The sequence below is a fragment of the Saccopteryx leptura genome, chromosome 3, assembly GCF_036850995.1.
Source record: "Saccopteryx leptura isolate mSacLep1 chromosome 3, mSacLep1_pri_phased_curated, whole genome shotgun sequence".
In the NCBI taxonomy this organism is placed as follows: domain Eukaryota; kingdom Metazoa; phylum Chordata; class Mammalia; order Chiroptera; family Emballonuridae; genus Saccopteryx; species Saccopteryx leptura.
In genome coordinates this window covers 121481615-121502523 of record NC_089505.1, presented here as the reverse complement: position 1 = coordinate 121502523, position 20909 = coordinate 121481615, and the positions used below count along the sequence as shown (strand labels likewise).

General features: G+C 39.9%; 1 pseudogene; it reads right to left on the bottom strand.

Annotated features, from left to right (window-relative positions):
* Positions 1-7248: 7248 nt before the first annotated feature.
* Positions 7249-20909, bottom strand: part of LOC136398308 (cytochrome P450 4X1-like) — a 50575-nt pseudogene continuing 36914 nt past the window's right edge.

The following is a 20909-nucleotide window of genomic DNA, read 5'->3' as shown; positions in this document are numbered from 1 at the left end:
CAGCCGAGGCTCCATTGGAGCAAAGATGGCCCGGGCGCTGGGGATGGCTCCTCGGCCTCTACCCCAGGCGCTAGAGTGGCTCTGGTCGCAACAGAGCAATGCCCCAGAGGGGCAGAGCATCGCCCCCTGGTGGGCAGAGTGTCGCCCCCTGGTGGGCGTGCCGGGTGGATCCTGGTCGGGCGCATGCGGGAGTCTGTCTGACTGTCTCTCCCCGTTTCCGGCTTCAGAAAACAAACAAACAAAAAAAAAAAACAAAAGACTTCCAATACTATATTGAATAAGAGTGGTGATAGTGGATATTCATGTCTCATTTCAGATCTTAAGGGATATGCTTGCAGTTTTTACCCATTGAGTATGATGTTGGCTGTGGGTTTGTCATTTATGGACTTTATTATGTTTAGGTATGCTCTTTCTATTCTCACTTTGCTGAAAGTTTTTAACTTTTTGTTGTTGTTTATTGATTGCTTTCTTTTCTTTTTATTAATTAATTTTAATGGGGTGACATTGATAAATCAGGGTACATATGTTCAGAGAAAACATCTCTAGGTTATTTTGACATTTGATTATGCTGCATTCCCATCACCCAAAGTCCAATTGTCTTCCGTCACCTTCTCACTGGTTTTCTTTGTGCCCCTCCCCTATCCCATCTCCTTCCCTCTCCTTCCCCCCCACTCCATAACCCCCACACTCTTGTCCATGTCTCTGAGTCTCATTTTTATGTCCCACCTATGTATGGAATCATATAGTTCTTAGTTTTTTCTGATTTACTTATTTCTCTCAGTAAAATGTTATCAAGGTCCATCCATGTTGTTGTAAATGATCCGCTGTCATCATTTCTTATGGCTGAGTAGTATATCATAGTATATATGTACCAAAACATTTTAATCCACTCGTCCACTGATGGACACTTGGGCTGTTTCCAGATCCTCGCTATTGTGAACAATGCTGCCATAAACATGGGGGTGCATTTCTTCTTTGGAAACAGTGCTATGGTGTTCTTGGGGTATATTTTTAAAAGTGGGATAGCTGGATCAAAAGGCAGTTCAATTTTTAATTTTTTGAGGAATCTCCATACTGTTTTCCACAGTGGCTGCACCAGTCTGCATTCCCACCAGCAGTGCAAGAAGGTTCTCTTTTCTCCACATCCTTACCAGCACTTATTCTGTGTTGTTTTGTTGATGAGAGCCATTCTGACTGGTGTGAGATGATATCTCATTGTGGTTTTAATTTGCATTTCTCTAATGATTAGTGATGTTGAGCATTTTTTCATATGCCTATTGGCCATCTGTATGTCCTCTTTGGAGAAGTATCTATTCATTTCTTTTGCCCATTTTTTGATTGGATTGTTTGTCTTCCTGGTATTGAGTTTTACAAGTTCTTTATAAATTTTGTTTACTAACCCCTTATCAGACGTATTGTCAAATATATTTTCCATTGTGTAGTTTGTTTTTTTATTCTGCTCTTATTGTCTTTAGCTGTGCAGAAGCTTTTTAGTTTGATATAGTCCCATTTGTTTATACTGTCTTTTATTTCACTTGCCCGTGGAGATAAATCGGCAAATATATTGCTGTGAAAGATGTCAGAGAGCTTACTAAGATGTTTATGGTTTTACGGCTTACATTTAAATCTTTTATCCATTTTGAGTTTATTTTTGTGAATGGTGTAAGTTCGTGGTCTACTTTCATTTTTTTGCAAGTAGCTGTTCAATTTTCCCAACACCATTTGTTGAAGAGGTTGTCTTTTTTTTTAAAATTTTTTTATTTATTCATTTTACAGAGGAGAGAGAGCGAAAGGGGGGAGGAGCAGGAAGCATCAACTCCCATATGTGCCCTGACCAGAGAAGTGCAGGGTTTCGAACCGGCGACCTCAGTGTTCCCAGGTCAACACCTTATCCACTGCACCACCAGAGATCAGGCTGTCTTTTTATTTTTTAAAGATTTTATTTATTCATTTGAGAGAGGAGATAGAGAGAGAGAGAGAGAGAGAGAGAGAGAGAGAGAGAAGGGAGACACAAGGGGGGAGGAGCAGGAAGCATCAACTCCCAACTCCCATATGTGCCTTGACTGGGCAAGCCCAGGGATCCAAACCGTCGACCTCAGTGTTCCAGGCCAAGGCTTTATCCACTGCGCCTCCACAGGTCAGGCCGAAGAGGCTGTCTTTATTCTAATGTATGCTTTTACCTCCTTTGTCAAATATCAGTTTTCCATAAAAGTGTGAGTTTATTTCTGGGTTCTCAGTTCTGTTCCATTGATCTATATGCCTGTTCTTATGCCATTACCAGGCTCTTTTGAGTACAATCAATGGTCTGGTAGTATAACTTGATATCCGGAAGTATGATACCTCCCACTTTATTTTTCCTTTTCTTTTTTTGCATTCTTTTTTTTTTTTTAACAATTTTATTTTTTTAATGGGGTGACATCAATAAATCAGGATACATATATTCAAAGATAACAAGTCCAGGTTATCTTGTAGTTCAATTATGTTGCATACTCACCACCCAAAGTCAGATTGTCCTCTGTCACCTTCTATCTTGTTTTCTTTGTGCCCCTCCCCACCCCCTTTCCCTCTCCCATTCCCCCCTCCCCCCCGTAACCACCACACTCTTATCAATGTCTCTTAGTTTCACTATTATGTCCCACCTACGTATGGAATAATACAGTTCCTGGTTTTTTCTGATTTACTTATTTCGCTTCGTATCATGTTATCAAGATCCCACCATTTTGCTGTAAATGGTTCGATGTCATCATTTCTTATGGCTGAGTAGTATTCCATAGTGTATATGTGCCACATCTTCTTTATCCAGTCATCTATTGATGGGCTTTTTGGTTGTTTCCATGTCCTGGCCACTGTGAACAATGCTGCAATAAACATCCCAAAAACTCAGAAACATTGATACGTAAAGACACATGCAGCCCCATGTTTATTTTTCCTTTTCAAGATTGATGAGGCTATTCGTATTCTCTTTTGGTTCCATATAAATTTTTGGAATATATGTTCTATATCTTTGAAGTAAGTCATTGGTATTTTAATCAGTATTGCATTGAATTTATAAATTGCTCTGGGTAATATAGACATTTTAATGATGTTTATTCTTCCTAATCATGAGCACAGTAAATGCTTCCACTTGTTTGTATCTTCCATTTCTTTTATCAATATTTTATAATTTTTCGAGTACAAGTCTTTAATCTCCCTGGTTAGATTTATTCCTAGGTATTTTTTTTTGTTGCAATGGGGAAGGAAATTGCTTCCTTAATATCTCTTTCTGACAGTTCGTTGTTAGTGTATAAAAATGACTCTGATTTCTGAGTGTTAATTTTATATCCTGCCACCTTGCTGAATTCATTTATCAGGTCTAGTAGTTTTTTTACTGCGACTTTAGGGTTTTCTATATACAATATCATATCATCTGCAAATAATGATAGTTTTACTTCTTCTTTTCCAGTTTGGATACCTTTTATTTCTTTTTCTTGTCTGATTGCTGTGGCTAGGACGTCCAGAACTATGTTGAATAAGAGCGGTGAAATGGGGCACCCCTGCTTTGTTTCTGATCTTAAGGGGATTGCTTTTAATTTTTGCCCATTGACTATGATGTTAGCTGTGGGTTTGTCATACATGGCCTTTATCATGTTGAGGTATGTTTCCTGTATTCTCACTTGGCTGAGAGTTTTGATCATGAATGGGTGCTGGATTTTATCAAATGCTTTTTCTGCATCTATTGGTATTATCATGTGGTTTTTCTTCTTTCTTTTGTTTATGTGATGAATCACATTGATTGATTTGCGAATTGTACCAGTCTTTCCTCCCAAGAATAAATCCCACTTGATTATAGTGTATATGATTTTTTTTATGTATTGCTGGATCCTGTTTGCTAATATTTTGTGTAGGATTTTAGCATCTAAATTCATCAGGGATATTGGCCTATAATTTTTTTTCTTTGTGCTGTCTTTCCCTGGTTTTGGAATCAGAATTATACTTGCCTCATAAAAGGAGCTTGGAAGTCTTCCTTCCTCTTGAATTTTTTGAAATAGCTTGAGAAGGATAGGAGTTAGTTCTTCTTTGAATATTTGGTAGAATTCATTTGTGAAGCCATCAGGCCCAGGACTTTTCTTTTCTTTTTTCCCTGAAGTTGGAAACGGGGAGGCAGTCAGACAGACTCCCACATGCACCCGACCACGATTCACCTGGCATGCCCACCAGGGGGCGATGCTCTGTCCATCTAGGGTGTTGCTTTGTTGCAACCAGAGCCATTCTAGCACCTGAGGCAGAGGCCATAGAGCCATCAAGAGTGCCCGGGCCAACTTTGCTTCAATGGAGTCTTGGCTGCGGGAGGGGAAGAGAGAGACAGAGAAGAAGGAGAGGGGGAGGGGTGGAGAAGCAGATGAGTGCTTCCCCTGTGTGCCCTGACTGGGATTCGAACCTGAGACTTCTGCACACTAGGCCGATGCTCTACCACTGAGCCAACCGGCCAGGGCTTTTCTTTTTTGGGAGTTTTTTGATAACTGTTTCAATCTCATTTGTTGTAATTGGTCTGTTTAGGTTTTTTGATTCTTCCAGATTAATTTTGGAAGATTATATGTTTCAAGGAATTTGTCCATTTCATCTAGGTTGTCGAGTTTTTTGGCATACAGTTCTTCATATATTTTCTTACAATCCTTTGTATTTCTGTTGTGTCAGTTGTTATTTCTCCACTCTCATTTCTAATTTTATTTATTTGAGTCCTCTCTCTTTTTTTTCTTGGTGAGTCTGGTTAAAGGTTCATCAATCTTGTTTACCTTTTCAAAGAATCAACTCCTGGTTTCATTGATCTTCTGTATTGTTTCTTTAACCTCTATGTCATTTATTTCTGCTCTAATTTTTATTATTTCCTTCCTTCTACTAACTCTGGGCTTTACTTGCTTTTCTTTTTCTAGTTCTTTTAGATGCAGGGTCAAGTTGTTTATTTGGGCTTTTTCTAGCTTCTTAAGGTATGCCTGTAATGCTATGAGCTTTCTTCTCAGGACTGGTTTTGCTGTGTCCCATAAATTTTGAGTTGATTGTTATCATTTGTTTCTAGGAATTTTTTTATTTCTTCTTTGATCTCATAGTTAACCCATTCATTATTTAATAATATGCTATTTAGTTTCCAAATGTATGAGTATTTTTTAGTTTTTCTGTGGTGGTTGATTTCTAGTTTCATGTCATTGTAATCAGAGAGAGTGCTCCATATGATTTCAATCTTTTTAAATTTGTTGAGACAGCTTTTGTGCCCTAACATGTGGTCTATCCTAGAGAATGTACCATGAGCACTTGAAAAGAATGTATGTTCTACTGCTTTAGGGTGAAAGGTTCTGAAGATATCTATTAAATCGAGTTGATCTAATATGTCCTTTAAGTCTGCTGTTTCTTTGTTAATTTTCTTTCTTGAGGATCTATCTAGTGATGTTAGTGGGGTATTGAAATCCCCTACTATTATAGTATTGCTGTTTATCTCACCCTTTAAATCCATCAAAGTCTGCTTTAAATATGTAGGTGCTCTTATATTAGGTGCACAGATATTTATAACAGTTATATCTTCCTGTTGGACTGCTTCCTTTATCATTATGTAGTGACCTTCTTTATTTCTTACTATAGTCTTTGTTTTAAAGTCCATTTTTGTCTGATATAAGTATTGCTACCCCAGCTTTTTTTTCATTTCCATTTGTGTGAAAATTTTTTCCATCCTTTTATCTTTAGTCTATGTGCATCTTTTGTTTTAAGGTATGTTTCTTGTAGACAGCATATGTATGGGTCCTGTTTTCTTATCCACGCAATTATCCCATGTCTTTTGATCGGAACATTTAATCTATTTACATTTAATGTTATTATTGATATGTAGTAGTTTATTGCCATTTTATTCTTTAAAACTGTATTCCTCTTTTGCTATATTCTTTTTCTCCTTTGATCTGTTTACAACAGGCCCCTTAGCATTTCTTGCAGCCTTGGTTTGGTTGTAGTGAATTCCTTGAGTTTTTTTTGTCTGGAAAGTTTTTTATTTCTCCTTCAATTTTAAAGGATAGACTTGCTGGAGAAAGTAATCTTGGTTACTGTAAGCTCTTGTTCTGCATTACTTTGAATATTTCTTGCCATTCCCTTCTGCCCTCAAGTATTTCTGTTGAGATGTCAAAAGTCATCCTTATGGGGGCTCCTTTGTAGGTGATAGTCTTTTTTTCTCTGGCAGCTTTTAATATTTTTCTCTTTATCACTTAGCTTAGGTATTTTAATTATGATGTGTCTTGGTGTAGATTTCTTTGGGTTTCTCTTTAATGGAGTTCTCTGTGCTTCTTGAACTTGTGAGATCATTTCCTGCCTTAACTGAGGGAAGTTTTTAGCTATGATATGTTTGAACAAAGTCTTTATCCCTTGTTCTTTCTCTTCTTCTTCAGAAACCCTTATGATGTGGTTGTTATTTCTCTTCATGTTGTCACAGAGCTCTCAGAGTTTCCTCAGACTTTTTGAGTCTCTTTTCTTTTTTCTGCCCTACTTACGTGCCTTTATTTATTTTGTCCTCTAACGCTGATTTGATTCTCAGCTTCATCCATCCTGTTTTTAATTCCTTCCATTGTAGTCTTTATTTCTGATATTGTATTTGTCATTTCTGACTGATTCTTTTTTATTATTTCAATGACCTTTTTTATATTTGCTATCTCTTTATTTAGGTGACTGTAATGACCATCTATTATTCTAATATCTTTGTGCATCCTAACAATCGTTATTTTAAACTCTGCTTCTGGTAATTTGGTTATATGTGACTCATTCAGGTCCTTTTCTTGGGATTTCTCTTGATTCATTTGTGTTGCATTTCTCTGCCTTCTCATTTTGTCTTTGTAAAAGAAGGTTTTGGCCACTGGAATCCACTGTGTGTGGCCTCTGTGTTCCCTAGGTGTGGTCTGTCTGCAGGCCCACCACCTGCTCTGCTGTTGCTGCCTAGGGCGTTCAGGTATGGGCGTTGCCGGTGCCTGCCCACTGGGGTTGTTGCTATGGTTTCCACCTCTCCTTCACAGGAGTGGCTGTGATCACGTGCTCAGGTGTACAAGCCTCGGTGGCCTTGGCTTTTGCCCCAGCCCCACGTGTGGCGTTATGCTTGGCCCTGAGGGCAGGGGTGAGCACCTTCGCTAAACTGCAGGTCTCCGCCTGATTCCGGGCTTTTGCCCCGCCCTTGTAGGAGGAGCCCACTCGTGGGATGGCTGCAAGCCTTGGCTCCACAGGCTGGGTGGGACTGCGTGCCCACACTCAGTAGCGGAACTCCGCCTGTTCTGGGCTTTTGGCTCCACCCCCGCAGGAGATAGGAGCTGGTTCCCAAGTCAGGCCACAAGCCTGGGTCCTGCCGGGGCAAGGCTGTGCTCCTGCGCCCTTGCTCAAGGGCGGGTCTCCGCCCCTTTTGGGGCTCCTGGCCTTCCCCTGCAGGCTGGATTGCAGATGGTCTGCAGCTGGGCTTGACCACTTTTGCACGAAAGTTTTTTAACTTAAATGGATGCTGGACTTTAGCAAATGTTTTTTGCATCAATTGATATAATCATGTGATTTTTATTCTTAATTTTATTTAAAGAATATGTATATTTTAGCCTGCTTTAATTTCACTTACTCCTGCTTAGATTTAATAATGACAGTTTTTGTTCTTCCTTTAAAATATGTGTATCTCTTTAGTTTATTTTCCTTAGAGCCTTTGGTGGTACCCAGACCATTCTTGCCACAGTCCTGACTATGGGAGCCATTGTTTGAGGTAGTCACTGGTAAATATAAAAGCTATATGATTGTTGTGTTCTCAAGTATAAAATTTAGAAAAATTTCTCTAAACTCTGATTTTTAAAATGTTTTGAAATCAAGATTAAATGTTGATTCTTATCCAATATTCTCCAGAATTTATTAACATAATTTTTGATTTTTTTATCCTTTAATCTGCTAATTAATTCTTAACAATGACTGCATTCCTGGGATAAAATATAATTCATAATGGTTTGTGTGTGTGTGTGTGTGTGTGTGTGTGTGCATGTATTGCTGTATCTGGTTGTATACACATCTGTATCCATAAATAAAATCTGTATATTGGTATATAATAACCTATATCTATAACTTTGTATGAAATTAGTATAAAAATATTTAAGCCAAACATTTGCTGGACTTTATCAAATTTTTTTTTGCATTGATTGATATGATCATGTAATTTTTATCCTTCATTTTATTTAAAAGATACATATATTTTAGCCTGCTTTAATTTCACTTACTCCTTCTTGAATTTAATAATGACAGTTTTTGTTCTTCCTTTTAAATATGTGTTGTTTTAGTTTATTTTTCTTAAAGCCTTTGATGATATCCAGACCATTCTTGTCACAGTCCTTGCCACATAAAACGTTTAACAATATATGGTAAGATAAGATTTAATATTTTAAATATTTAAATATTTGAATGAATAATTAGTAGCTCCTACCTCATTGGGGTGTTGTGAAAATTAAGTGAGATTACAAACACAAAGTGCTTATCCCAGGGCCTGGTTACTAATGGTGACTATTTTCACTCTCATCATTGAATAAAAAAATATTTGGGGGGCCCTGGCTGGTTGGCTCAGTGGTAGAGCATTGGCCTGGCATGTGGAAGTCCCAGGTTCAATTCCTAGCCAGGACACACAGGAGAAATGCCCATCTGCTTCTCCACCCTTCCCCCTCTCCTTTCTCTCTGTCTCTCTCTTCCCCTCTGTCAGCTAAGGCTCCAGTGGAACAAAGTTGGCCCAGGTGCTGAGGATGGCTCTATGGCCTCCACCTCAGGTACATAAGAATGGCTCCAGTTGCAGCAGAGCAATGCCCCAGATGGGCCAAGCATGGCCCCCTACTGGGCATACTGGGTGTTCCTAGTCGGGCACATGGGTGAGTCTGTCTGTCTGCCTTTCCCTGCTTCTCACTTCGGAAAAATAAAAAAAAAATATTTGGGGACATTTGATTAGATGACAACATAAACACAAGATTGTTGACTCTCTCTCTTAGTCTTTTTGTGTTGAGAAGAGAGGGGGTAAGTTTGATCTACTTTGGAAGCACAGAGGAGTCCAACTTGTACAACTGTAACTTCTTATATTGAAGATTCAGGGGAGGGCTCTCATTAACTTGAATTCAGTAATTGCACTCTAATATTTACCTTACAAAATATCCAAACAAGTTTTCAAAGATATTTGTTCAAACTATTCATAGCAGCATTGAGTCTGACACTATAAGTGACCTGGTTACACCTTCTCCAGCTCAGGTCTTTCTCGTGGGTTTTCATAGCCTCCTGGACATCTGCTCTGTTGAGACTCGCCAGGCAGCTGCCATGCAATGTGTGCAAAACGGAACTCACCACTGACTCCCTGTTTCCCATTATATTTCTCCCTCTTAGACATGCAGCAGTGACACATAGCTTCAGGTCTGCTCTTTCAAAATCCCATAATTTTTCTGCTACAAAGCCCATGAAAAAAAGCTGGAGTAGCTTCCAATAACATATTTCAGGTCTCAACTATACGTCATCTTTTAAAAGAGGTTTTCCAGATAACCCAATTCAAAGTGCATTCCCTTGATTACTATCTACATTAGACGACTCATTTCTTCATGGCACTTACTACAATTTGTAACTATCTGTTACCCATCTTCCACTTCACAATACCAGTTCCATGAGGCAGGGAACATGTCTATTAATCCACTGAATCTCTAATGCTTATTAAAATATCCAGCGGTGAAATTCAGATAATAAGTGGTTCTCTGCCCTAATGACCATTTTAAGTATAAAAATACGATATACTTAAAGATTGTTTATTATTTCATACATTTAATACTTAACTAAGAACAATAAAAGAGGTTCACAAAACTAGATTATGTCATAGAGTTTTAAAATATTAATGAAAAAATATTAATGACAAAAAACAGTGAAAATGTTATTTAAGGTATTTCTATATTGCTTCTTGATTGGAGTATTCACTTACAATTCTTTTTCACCTATGGATGGAATGAACATTACTACGGGAGCTTAGACTATTTTGTTGCTCAGATGAATGTTAAAAAAGAGTAAGGAATGTAAATTGTGATTTCCACATTGGGTGGTTGCCCACGTGCCCACCTTAAAGAAACCCTGATTATAAGTGCCATTTTAACAACCAGTTTGCTGAACTCAACAAAAAATTAGGTATTGATTCTGCCAAACCGGGTGAATCCACCACTGAAAATATCTGACATGTAGTAAGCACTTAAACATCTAATGAATGATGAAAATCATAGGAAATTCTCATTCAAGCTTCACAAGAGTTGTTAGCACCAGGAAAGTATGTAAAATTATCTTTATATAATATTCCAAGCAAAGGCTTTGTTAGCCAAGACTCAAAACCTGAAACCACAAAGAAAAGTTTATATATCTACTTCATGAATATTTAGAAGTCTGTATTGTAACTGACACCATAAGTACCAGTTTAATAAGGAAAAGAATGGGAAAAATTACAAAGAAAAGTTACAATCAATGATTATTATCCACAATGTATAAATGATTCATGAATTAATAAGAAAAAGATAAGCTACTCCAAAGAAAAAGAAACATAGATGATGTACAAAACATACAGAACAAAACAAAAATAGGCTCAGCGGTAGAGCGTCGGCCTGGCGTGCAGGGGACCCGGGTTCGATTCCCGGCCAGGGCACATAGGAGAAGTGCCCATTTGCTTCTCCACCCCCCCTCCTTCCTCTCTGTCTCTCTCTTCCCCTCCCGCAGCCAAGGCTCCATTGGAGCAAAAGATGGCCCAGGCGCTGGGGATGGCTCCTTGGCCTCTGCCCCAGGCGCTAGAGTGGCTCTGGTCACAGCAGAGCGACGCCCCAGAGGGGCAGAACATCGCCCCCTGGTGGGCAGAGCGTCGCCCCTGGTGGGCATGCCGGGTGGATCCCGGTCGGGCGCATGCGGGAGTCTGTCTGACTGTCTCTCCCCGTTTCCAGCTTCAGAAAAATACAAAAAAAAACACACAACAAAACAAAACCCACAAATGGCCATTAAGCATGCTTCTAAAACCAAAAATAAGTTCTATATCCAATAATAGGAAAATCGTTAATTAAATTGTGGTACATCCATACTACAAAATATCACGAGCCAGGATTAAGAGTGAGATGTATTTTTATTAAGTGAAAGAAAACAACAAAACATGTATGAAGGTCACTTAGCAAACTTCTTGGTATTAATATAGCATTAATAATAGCCAAAATCAAACAGAAAAGATCTGAAACTCTCCAAAGTCATACAGAAAGAGACCTATGTGACACCCCGTGTCACCAAGGAATGCTTTTGGGTAATATGCAGCTCCACAGGGACCCCCATCCAACCTAATCATAAATTTCCCATGGTACTTTGATTCCTCTCCACGTTCTTGGACCATTAGTTGTAATTTAACTTCAAAATTATACCTATGATCATTGTACCGTGGGCTCTAACAAGAAATTTTTTTAGGTTCAAGTGGATCCCATTCTTGGATTTTAGGACAATCTTGTTTGAGAGGATAGGAGGCCTGGCAGGGTCTGGAGTCACCTTGAAGTGAAGCAGAATCAAGGCAATGGCCTCCTTTAGCTCAAGCATGGCAAAGTTCTGCCCGATGCAGTTCCTGTAGACAAGAAAGAAAATCAGAGATGCTTGAAGAAATGGTGTTTCTCCTGACTCCTCAATAAGATACTAGAATAACAAGTCTGATAAGCACAGTAAAGCAACATTTTCATTGTTAATGTCATGCAAACTTTTGTGCTTTGGGTTTACATTGTCTCCTGCAAGAAGGTGAGCTGGGAGGTCCTACTGTCCTCCTCCCCGCCCACCAAAACAGGGTGGCACTTGGAGTTGCTCATAGAATTCTTTCTCCTGTGAGGATATGATATAAAACATGGTGACTGTAGTTGATAACAGTATAAAATGTATTGTAAAATTTTCTAAGAAGATAAATTGCAATTATACAATAGTGTATATTTCACACACAACACACAAAAGATAAATACGTGAAATGAAAGATGTGTTAATTAACTGGATAGGGATGACTCTTTTCACAATGTATATACATATATGAAATAATCATGATGTATATTTTAAAGATCTTACCATTTTATTTATTAATTAAAATTTTTAAAGACTTTATTCATTTTAGAGAGGAGAGAGAGAAAGAGAGAGAGAGAAGGAGGGAGGAGCAGGAAGCATCAACTCCCATATGTGTCTTGACAAGGAAAACTCAGGGTTTTGAACCCGCAACCTCAGTGTTCCAGGTCAATGTTTTATCCACTGTGCCACCACAGGTCAGGAAAGATCTTACCATTGTATATGTCAGTTATACCTTAACACAGCTGTAATTAAAATAAAAAAACTTTTTCTATTTTTAGAAAAAATAAGTGCAGCCCACGTGCATTGAGGGCAGACTGCACTGAGCCTATGAGTCAACAGCTTATCACGAGGCAGCTCTGATGCACGGCTACATAGGATGTGATAGAGAAGGGCATTGTCCTTCGTGAAACTAACAGGCCCACTCAGAAGCTCAACTAGGCACTGAGATCTCCTCACGGTCAGGGAGAAGATGGGGTTCCCTGGAAGAATTTACAGAGAGAGGGGCTAAAGGAAAATGTTGTCCCTATGTAAATGTTTTTGTATATTTTCAAGAGCATCAAGTTTCCTCACCTTGGTCCAGATGAGAATGCAGGAAGGAGTGGGAGTGAAAGAACCTCAAGGAGTCAAAGATCTGAAATGAGAGGGCACCCCCAACAGCATTAACACATTTCTTACATATATATAAGAATAAAATTATAACACATATAATTTCAAATGTTCTAGTAGTCACATTTTAAAAAATTATTTATTTATTTACTTACTTACTTATTTTAGTGAGGGGGGAGAGAGAGAAGAGAGAAGGGGAGAGGAGTAGGAAGCATCCACTCCCATACGTGCCTTGAACAGGCAAGCCCGTGGTTTAAAACTGCGGACCTCAGATTCCAGGTCAATGCTTTATCCACTGCACCACCACAGGTCAGGCCTAGCAGTCACATTTTTAATAATAGAAATGAATTTTAATAATAGAATTTTTAAACAGAAATTATTATCATTTCAATATCTACCCAGCATAAATAATTATTAAGAAAACATTTCACATTTTTTGGGTACAGGTTCAAGATCCAGTGTGAATTTTTTTCAGCACATCTCAGCTTTGACTCGTCACATTTCAAGGGCTCAGTAGCCACATGTGCTAATGGCTACACCCTAGAAAGTGCAACTCCAGACCTATGTGACCTTGTCTGGCTTCCTAATTGATCAGTCTGTTACCCAGACTAAGTAAGGCAAGGCAGAACCACTATGGCAAGTATATTATTTCAGTTAGAAGTCAAGTTAAAATGATTGTTTGATCAGTTGCTAATGAAATAAACAGCCCAACTTCTCATTATATCTTGAACTCTAGCAGGTTTTGTAAAAAGAAACATTCGTAGATGTTGTGTTTAAAGTTTTGAGAACATTGAATCAGGGAACTGAGGTAGGCTACACACACATCTTCTTTTTTTTTAATCTTATTTTTATTAATTTTAATGCAGTGACATTGATAAATCAGGGTACATATGTTGAGAGAAAACATCTCCAGATTATTTTGACATTTGATTATGCTGTATACCCCTCACCCAAAGTCAAATTGTCTTCCATCACCTTCTATCTGGTTTTCTTTGTGCCCCTCCCCTCACCCCACCCCCTCTCTCTTTCCTCGCCCCCTCCCCACCCCCCCACCCCCTGTTACCATCACATTCTTGTCCATGTCTCTGAGTCTCATTTTTATGTCCCATCTATGTATGGGTTCATATAGTTCTTAGTTTTTTCTGATTTACTTATTTCACTTCATATAATGTTATCAAGGTCCATCCATGTTATTTTAAATGATCCGATGTCATAATTTCTTATGGCTGAGTAGTATTCCATAGTATATATATATATGTACCAAAGCTTTTGAATCCACTTGTCCTCTGACGGACACTTGGGCTGTTTCCAGATCTTCGCTATTGTGAACAATGCTGCCACAAACATGGAGGTACATTTCTCCTTTTGGAGCAGTTCTATGGTGTTCTTGGGGTATATTCCTAAAAGTGGGATAGCTGGGTCAAAAGGCAGTTCAATTTTCAGTTTTTTGAGGAATCTCCATGCTGTTTTCCATAGAGGCTGCACCAGTCTGCATTCCCACCAGCAGTACAGCATTGTTCACAATAGCAAAGATCTGGAAACAGCCCAAGTGTCCATCAGAGGACGAGTGGATTAAAAAGCTTTGGTACATATATATATATATACTATGGAATACTACTCAGCCATAAGAAATGATGACATCGGATCATTTACAATAACATGGATGGACCTTGATAACATTATATGGAGTGAAATAAGTAAATTTGAAAAAACTAAGAACTATATGAATCCATACATAGAGGGGACATAAAAATGAGACTCAGAGACATGGACAAGAATGTGATGGTAATGGGGTGGGGGGTCGGGGGGTGGAGCGATGGGGCGAGGAAGGAGAGAGGGGGTCGGGGAGGGAAGGGACACAAAGAAAACCAGATAGAAGGTGACGAAAGACAATTTGACTTTGGGTGAGGAGTACACAGCATAATCAAATGTCAAAATAATCTGGAGATGTTTTCTCTCAACATATGTACCCTGATTTATCAATATCACTGAATTAAATTTAATAAAAAAATGGGCAAAAGAAATGAATAGATACTTCTCCAAAGATGACATACAAATGGCCAATAGGCATATGAAAAAATGCTCAACATCACTAATCATTAGAGATATGCTAATTAAAACCACAATGAGATATCACCTCACACCAGTCAGAATGGCGCTCATCAACAAAACAACACCGAATAAGTGCTGGCGAGGATGTGGAGAAAAGGGAATACACATCTTCTTTTTACCTTTTCAATTCCTCTCTTCTCCCTGCTCTGGCCTCGAGGAAGCTGGCCCACATGTTGTCCTGTTGGGTTTGGCCAAGAAAAGGCATTGGCAGGAGATCTGGAGGGTGGAAAGAGAGAGCATTCGGGTATTTATTCCCTGGCCCCTCCCTCCAGGCTGTCTCGGGTTGGCTGAATGCTCTCTTGACAGCCACATGCCTGGGTGATGGCCTTTCCCAGGAGCCCTCTTTCTCCAGGTGTGTAACCCTCGCTCCCGTAATCTTCATCAGGCCTACAAGTGGTAAGCACTTTGGCAGTTATTGGCTCCATTTTGCTTTTTCTAAACCTTGACCCCATATCTTTATCAATAGTTCCTTCATAAAACTCTCCTCAAATTGCCCAACTTGAGGGGATCATTGATTTCCTGCCAGAATCCTGGTCGTTACATCCAGCAAAAGGAAGTTTGAGTTACTTGAATTACTACTGACCATGTGCACTCTTGCAAATATCTCAATAATTGGTTGGTAGAGCCTGTTAAGTAAATGACCATGGCAATTTAGAGCAGCCTGTGTGACATTATGCAAAATTCCAAGCAAAAATAAAGTAAGTATAGAGGAAAAAGACAATTTTTCTTTAGTGGAAAGGCTTTGCATTTTTGGTTTTTGTGTGTATTGTTGTTTGCTGTATTGTTTACCATTTCCACACACACCTAACAAAAAGTGAATCGCATAGCATTAATTGTTTGAACTATTTATGTATAAAGCAGGCACATCTTTGGGTTTTCCCAGACAGCAGGGTTGCGGTGAAGGCCCCAAATACTGAGAAACATGATTGTTCCTGAGAAAGGAAGGAGATAATAGAGATTCTAAGAGAAAGAGTAAGCAGTGTGCTATTGTCATACCACTCCTCAGTAAGACCTTCCTTCTAGATGGGAAAGAGCTGGCTGCTGGCAGAGCTCTGTGTGCTGTAGCTAATGCCAGCAGTGAAGGACCCATGGGAAGATGAGGCTTGGTGGCACCTTAGTTTTCAAAGCAATGACGTACTTAATATATGATTCTGTCTTAAAGATCTATTGGTATCATGTCAAAACATACTTATGTTTTCTACTACCTCTGGAAATCACTTATACAATAGTTCCTCCTTATCCATGGGGTCATGTTTCAAGATCCCCAGTGGAACCCTGAAACTGCAATAGCACCAAACCCTATATATACTATGTTTTTACGGATATATACCTCTGATCAAGTTTAATTTACAAATGATGCAAAGTAAGAGATTGACAACAATAATAAAACAAGATAATTATAAAAATATACTATAATAAAAGTTATGTGACTGATATCTCTTTCTCAAAATATCTTCTTGTAGTGTACTCACATTCCTGCTTATGATGAGAGATGTTAAAATGCCAAACCTATTCCTGAATTTGTGTAACCATGCCTTACTTGCAGGAAATGGCTGGTGTCACTCATTTCAGGGGATATCTTGCTGAAGTCTTCATATAAGTTCAGTGCTTTTTTTTTGACCCTCAGAGAGGGTCAGATAGGGACAGACAGGCAGGAATGGAGAGAGATGAGAAGCACCAATTCTTTGTTGTGGCTCCTTTTTATTTGTACATTGACTGCTTTCTGTATGTGCCTTGGCAGCAGGGGTGGGGCTACAGCAGAGCAAGTGACCCCTTGCTCAAGCCAATGGCCTTGGGCTTCAAACCAGCAACCCCACGCTCAAGCTGGTGAGCCAGCACTCAAGCCAGATGAGCCCATGCTCAAGTCAGCGACCTTGGGGTTTTGAACCTGGGTCCTCTGCATCCCAGTCCAACGTCCTATGCACTGCACCACTGCCTGGTCAGGCAAGCTCAGTGCTTTTTGGCACAATGCATTGTTCATCAGAATGTGTTTCCTGTTCATGTCTTTTACTCACAGACTTTAGGCATTTTCCATTTTAACTAAACACTAATCACACACTATGGGCATGATTTTTGCAGTTTGAGGTACAACAGAACAACTAGCACAATTTTCTTTTTCTTTCTTCACAATTTCTTGAATAGAAATTCACTTTTGCCATAGATTACAGCAAATTCAGCATATGAGAACTTTAACTTTTTCTCTTTAAAAAAACAACAACAGCATATTACAGGTACTTTTTGGCATTTGCAAATTTTCAGCATCACCACTCTTGTGCTTTGGGGCCATTATTAAGTAAAATAAGAGTTTCAGACCCCAGGAGACTGCAGGTAACTGAACCAGGATACATGAAATCATGAATAAAAGGGGTTACCATATGTCTATTAATGGAATGACTATTAGAGCACCCATTGGAGACAGTTTAGGGACATAAGAACAGAACTATAATTCCATCATGCAAATATAGTAAGTTTTGGTGGGTGCTGTTCTATACAGCAGGTGGGGAATTTTAGCAAATATATGTGTACTTTGAGGATTTATAAAAAAGAAAGAGGAGAGAGAATTTAGGATTATTTGGTTACCAGAAATAATTTTGGTAAGTTAATTTTTGATTGGTCAACACTGTCATAGTGACAGGTTGCTGGTATATACTATAAGCAATTTTGTTGGCTTGTTTTCAAGAGAAAGAATAAATAGATCACTGAAGCAGCTACATGAAGGGTGTCTCATGTAACCTCCCTGTGTCCTACTCACTCTGCTAAGAAAACTGTGTTGTTCTGAAGAGCTCTGGGCTCTGAGCATGAGACCTCTGTGTGAGTTCTAGCTCTGCTCACTGCACGCTGGTGTCCCCCAGTGGGTTTTGGTTACACCAAAACTATTTGAAAGTACTTTTAAACTGCTAAGCACTATGGAAGTGTTTGATAAGATCATGTTCCTAGAGAAAATGAGGTAAAATGCTTGGCAGTTCTATGTAAAATATTAAGTGCTGCTCACTATTAAGGTGATATTATGATGATGAAGCTGAGAACTTTCCTTGAGTCTTCAAGGTAAAGATAATGGTGCTCATCTCCCATGAAATCTCACCTGGGTCTCAAACTCAGCCAAACAAGGATTATCTAAAAACAATGTCCCATAATGGATGAAACCCTGAGTTAAAATTCTGGGACGGGGAAGACAAGATGGTGCTGGAGTAGGCAGACATACCAATATCCACCTCCCAGAACCAAAGTGGAATACAAACTAATTTTAAGAACTATCATCTGGAAAAACCAACTTTGGACTAAAGTAAGAGGACTCTTCAACCAAGAAACACTGAAGAAGCCACACCGAGACTGGCAGGAAAAGCGGAAACGCGAGAGGGCTGCCCAGCTCCCCGGAGCGATCTGCAGCCAGGAGAGACTCGCATGGCAGGAAGTGAGTTTAGCAGAGAGGGGAGGGTCCTGAGTCCCAGGAACAAAGCCCCAGCCTGCAGCCCCAGAGCCTAGAAGAGGCGTATGGACAGTATTTAGCTGGAAACAAGTCAGGATACAGTTTGTGAGAAAGAGACTGATTTATGAGACCCAGGATTCTTCTTAAAGGGACGGTGCAGCAGAACCTCCCTCTCACAACCACTCACCCAGGGCTCTGGGGGATGGGGAGAGAGGAGAGGACTGGAGTAGCAGGAAGAGAGTGTAATCTAGGAGGCACAGGGAGAAACATTTTGGGAGACAGCCACCCTAACCCCTGAGATGAGTCACTCCCAAATCTGAAGTGAATATTTCCCCTGGAAACAGCAATACCAGCAAAGGGAAGCAGGACACCAGCCAAACAAGCTCTCCTGCGGCACTCAGAGTAGAGTCGCTTAGAAGGAGGGAGCTTTCAGGACTACAGTAGTGAGTGTTAGGGTCTGAGCTGCAGCGCGCCCACCCACACGGCTGAGGACTATGGAAGGCAGGTGGTGGCGGGACGCAGAAGCGCGGTTCTGTTGGCAAGGGCAGAAGCTGGCTGGCCACCACTGGGCCCAGGTGTGAGCTCAGTCTTACCCAGCTGGGGAGGAGGGGGCATGCAAAAGTGGTCAAGCCTAGCTGCCGGCAGCCTGTAATCCAGCCTGTGGGAGAAGGGCGGGAACCCCAGAAGGGGTGGAGACCAGCCCTTGAGCAAGGGCGCAGTAGTACAGCCTTTCCCCGCCTGCAGAACCAAGGTTTGTGGCTTGACTGAGGCTTGTGGCTTGACTTGAGAGCTAGCTCCTCCCACGGAGGTAGAGCCAAAAACCTAGAACAGGCAGAGTCCCGCTACTGAGCGTGGGCATGCAGTCCTGCCTGGCCTGTGGAGCCGAATCTTGCAGCCGTCCCACGAATGGGCTCCTCCTGCAAGGGTGGGGCGAAAGCCAGGAAACAGGTGAAGACCCGCAGCTGAGCAAAAGTGCTCACCGCTGCCCTCAGGGCCAAGCATAATGCCACCTACAGGGGCAGGGCAAAGGTCAAGGCCACCAAGGTTTGTACACCCGAGCACGTGATCACAGCCACTCCCGTGAAGGAGAGGCAGAAACCACAACAACAGCCCCAGTGGGCAGGCACCGGCAACACCCATATCCAAACGCCCTAGGCAGCAACAGCAGAGGGGGTGGCGGGCCTGCAGACAGACCATACCTAGGGAACAGAGGTCACACACAGTGGACTCCAGTGGCCAAAACCTTCCTTTACACAGAGAAAATGAGAAGGTAGAGAAATGCAACACAAATGAGTCAAGAGAAATCCCCAGAAAAGAACCTGAATGAATCAGATATAACCAAATTACTTGATGCAGAGTTTAAAATAACAATTGTTAGGATGCTTAAAGATATTAGAACAACATTAGATGGTCATTATGAACACCTAAATAAAGAGATAGCGTATATAAAAAAGGACATTGAAATAATAAAAAAAATCAGTCAGAAATGACAAATACAATATCAGAAATGAAGAACACCATGGAAGGAATTAAAAGGAGGATGGATGAAGCTGAGAATTGAATCAGCGAGTGAGAGGACACGATAAATAAAGGCATGGAAGCAGAGCAGAAAAAAGAAAAGAGAATCAAAAAGTCTGAGAAACCTAAGAGAGCTCTGTGACAACATGAAGAGAAATAACAACACTCATCATAGGGGTTCCTGAAGAAGAAGAGAAAGAACAAGGGATAGAGACTTTGTTCAACACATATCATAGCTGAAAACTTCCCTCAATTAAGGCAGGAAAACATCTCACAAGTTCAAGAAGCACATGAGAACTCCATTAAAGAGAAACCCAAAGAAATCTACACCAAGACACATCCATAATTAAAATACCAAAGCTAAGTGATAAAGAGAAAATAATTAAAAGCTGCCATAGAGAAAAAAACGCTATCACCTACAAAGAGAGCCCCCATAAGGATGACTTCCGAATTCTCAAAAGAAACACTTGAGGCAGAAGGGACATGGAAGAAAATATTCAAAGTAATGCAGAACAAGAGCCTACAACCAAGACTACTTTATCCAGCAAGGCTATCATTTAAAATTGAAGGAGAATAAAAAGCTTTCCGACCAGAAAAAAAACAAAAAAAAAAACCTCAAGAGAATTCACTACAACCATACCAATGCTGCAAGAAATGCTAAGGGGCCTGTTGTAAACAGATCAAAGGAGAAAAAGAATATAGCAAAAAAGGAATACAGTTTTAAAGAATAAAATGGCAATAAAAAATTACATATCAATAATAACCTTAAATGTAAAGGGATTAAATGATCCGATCAAAAGACATAGGGGAGCTGCGTGGATAAGAAAACAGGACCCATACCTATGCTGTCTACAAGAAACATACCTTAAAACAAAAGATGCACATAGACTAAAGATAAAAGGTTGGAAAAAATATTTCACTGCAAATGGAAATGAAAAAAAGCTGGTAGTAGATACTTATATCAGACAAAATGGACTTTAAAACAAAGGTATAGTAGAGATAAAAAGGTCAATACATAATGATAAGGGAGCAATCCAACAGGAAGACTATAACCATATAAATATCTACAGCAGCTAATATAGAGCACCTAAATATATAAGACAGACTTTAGATGAGATTTAAAGGGCGAGATCAACAGCAATACTATAATAGTAGGGAA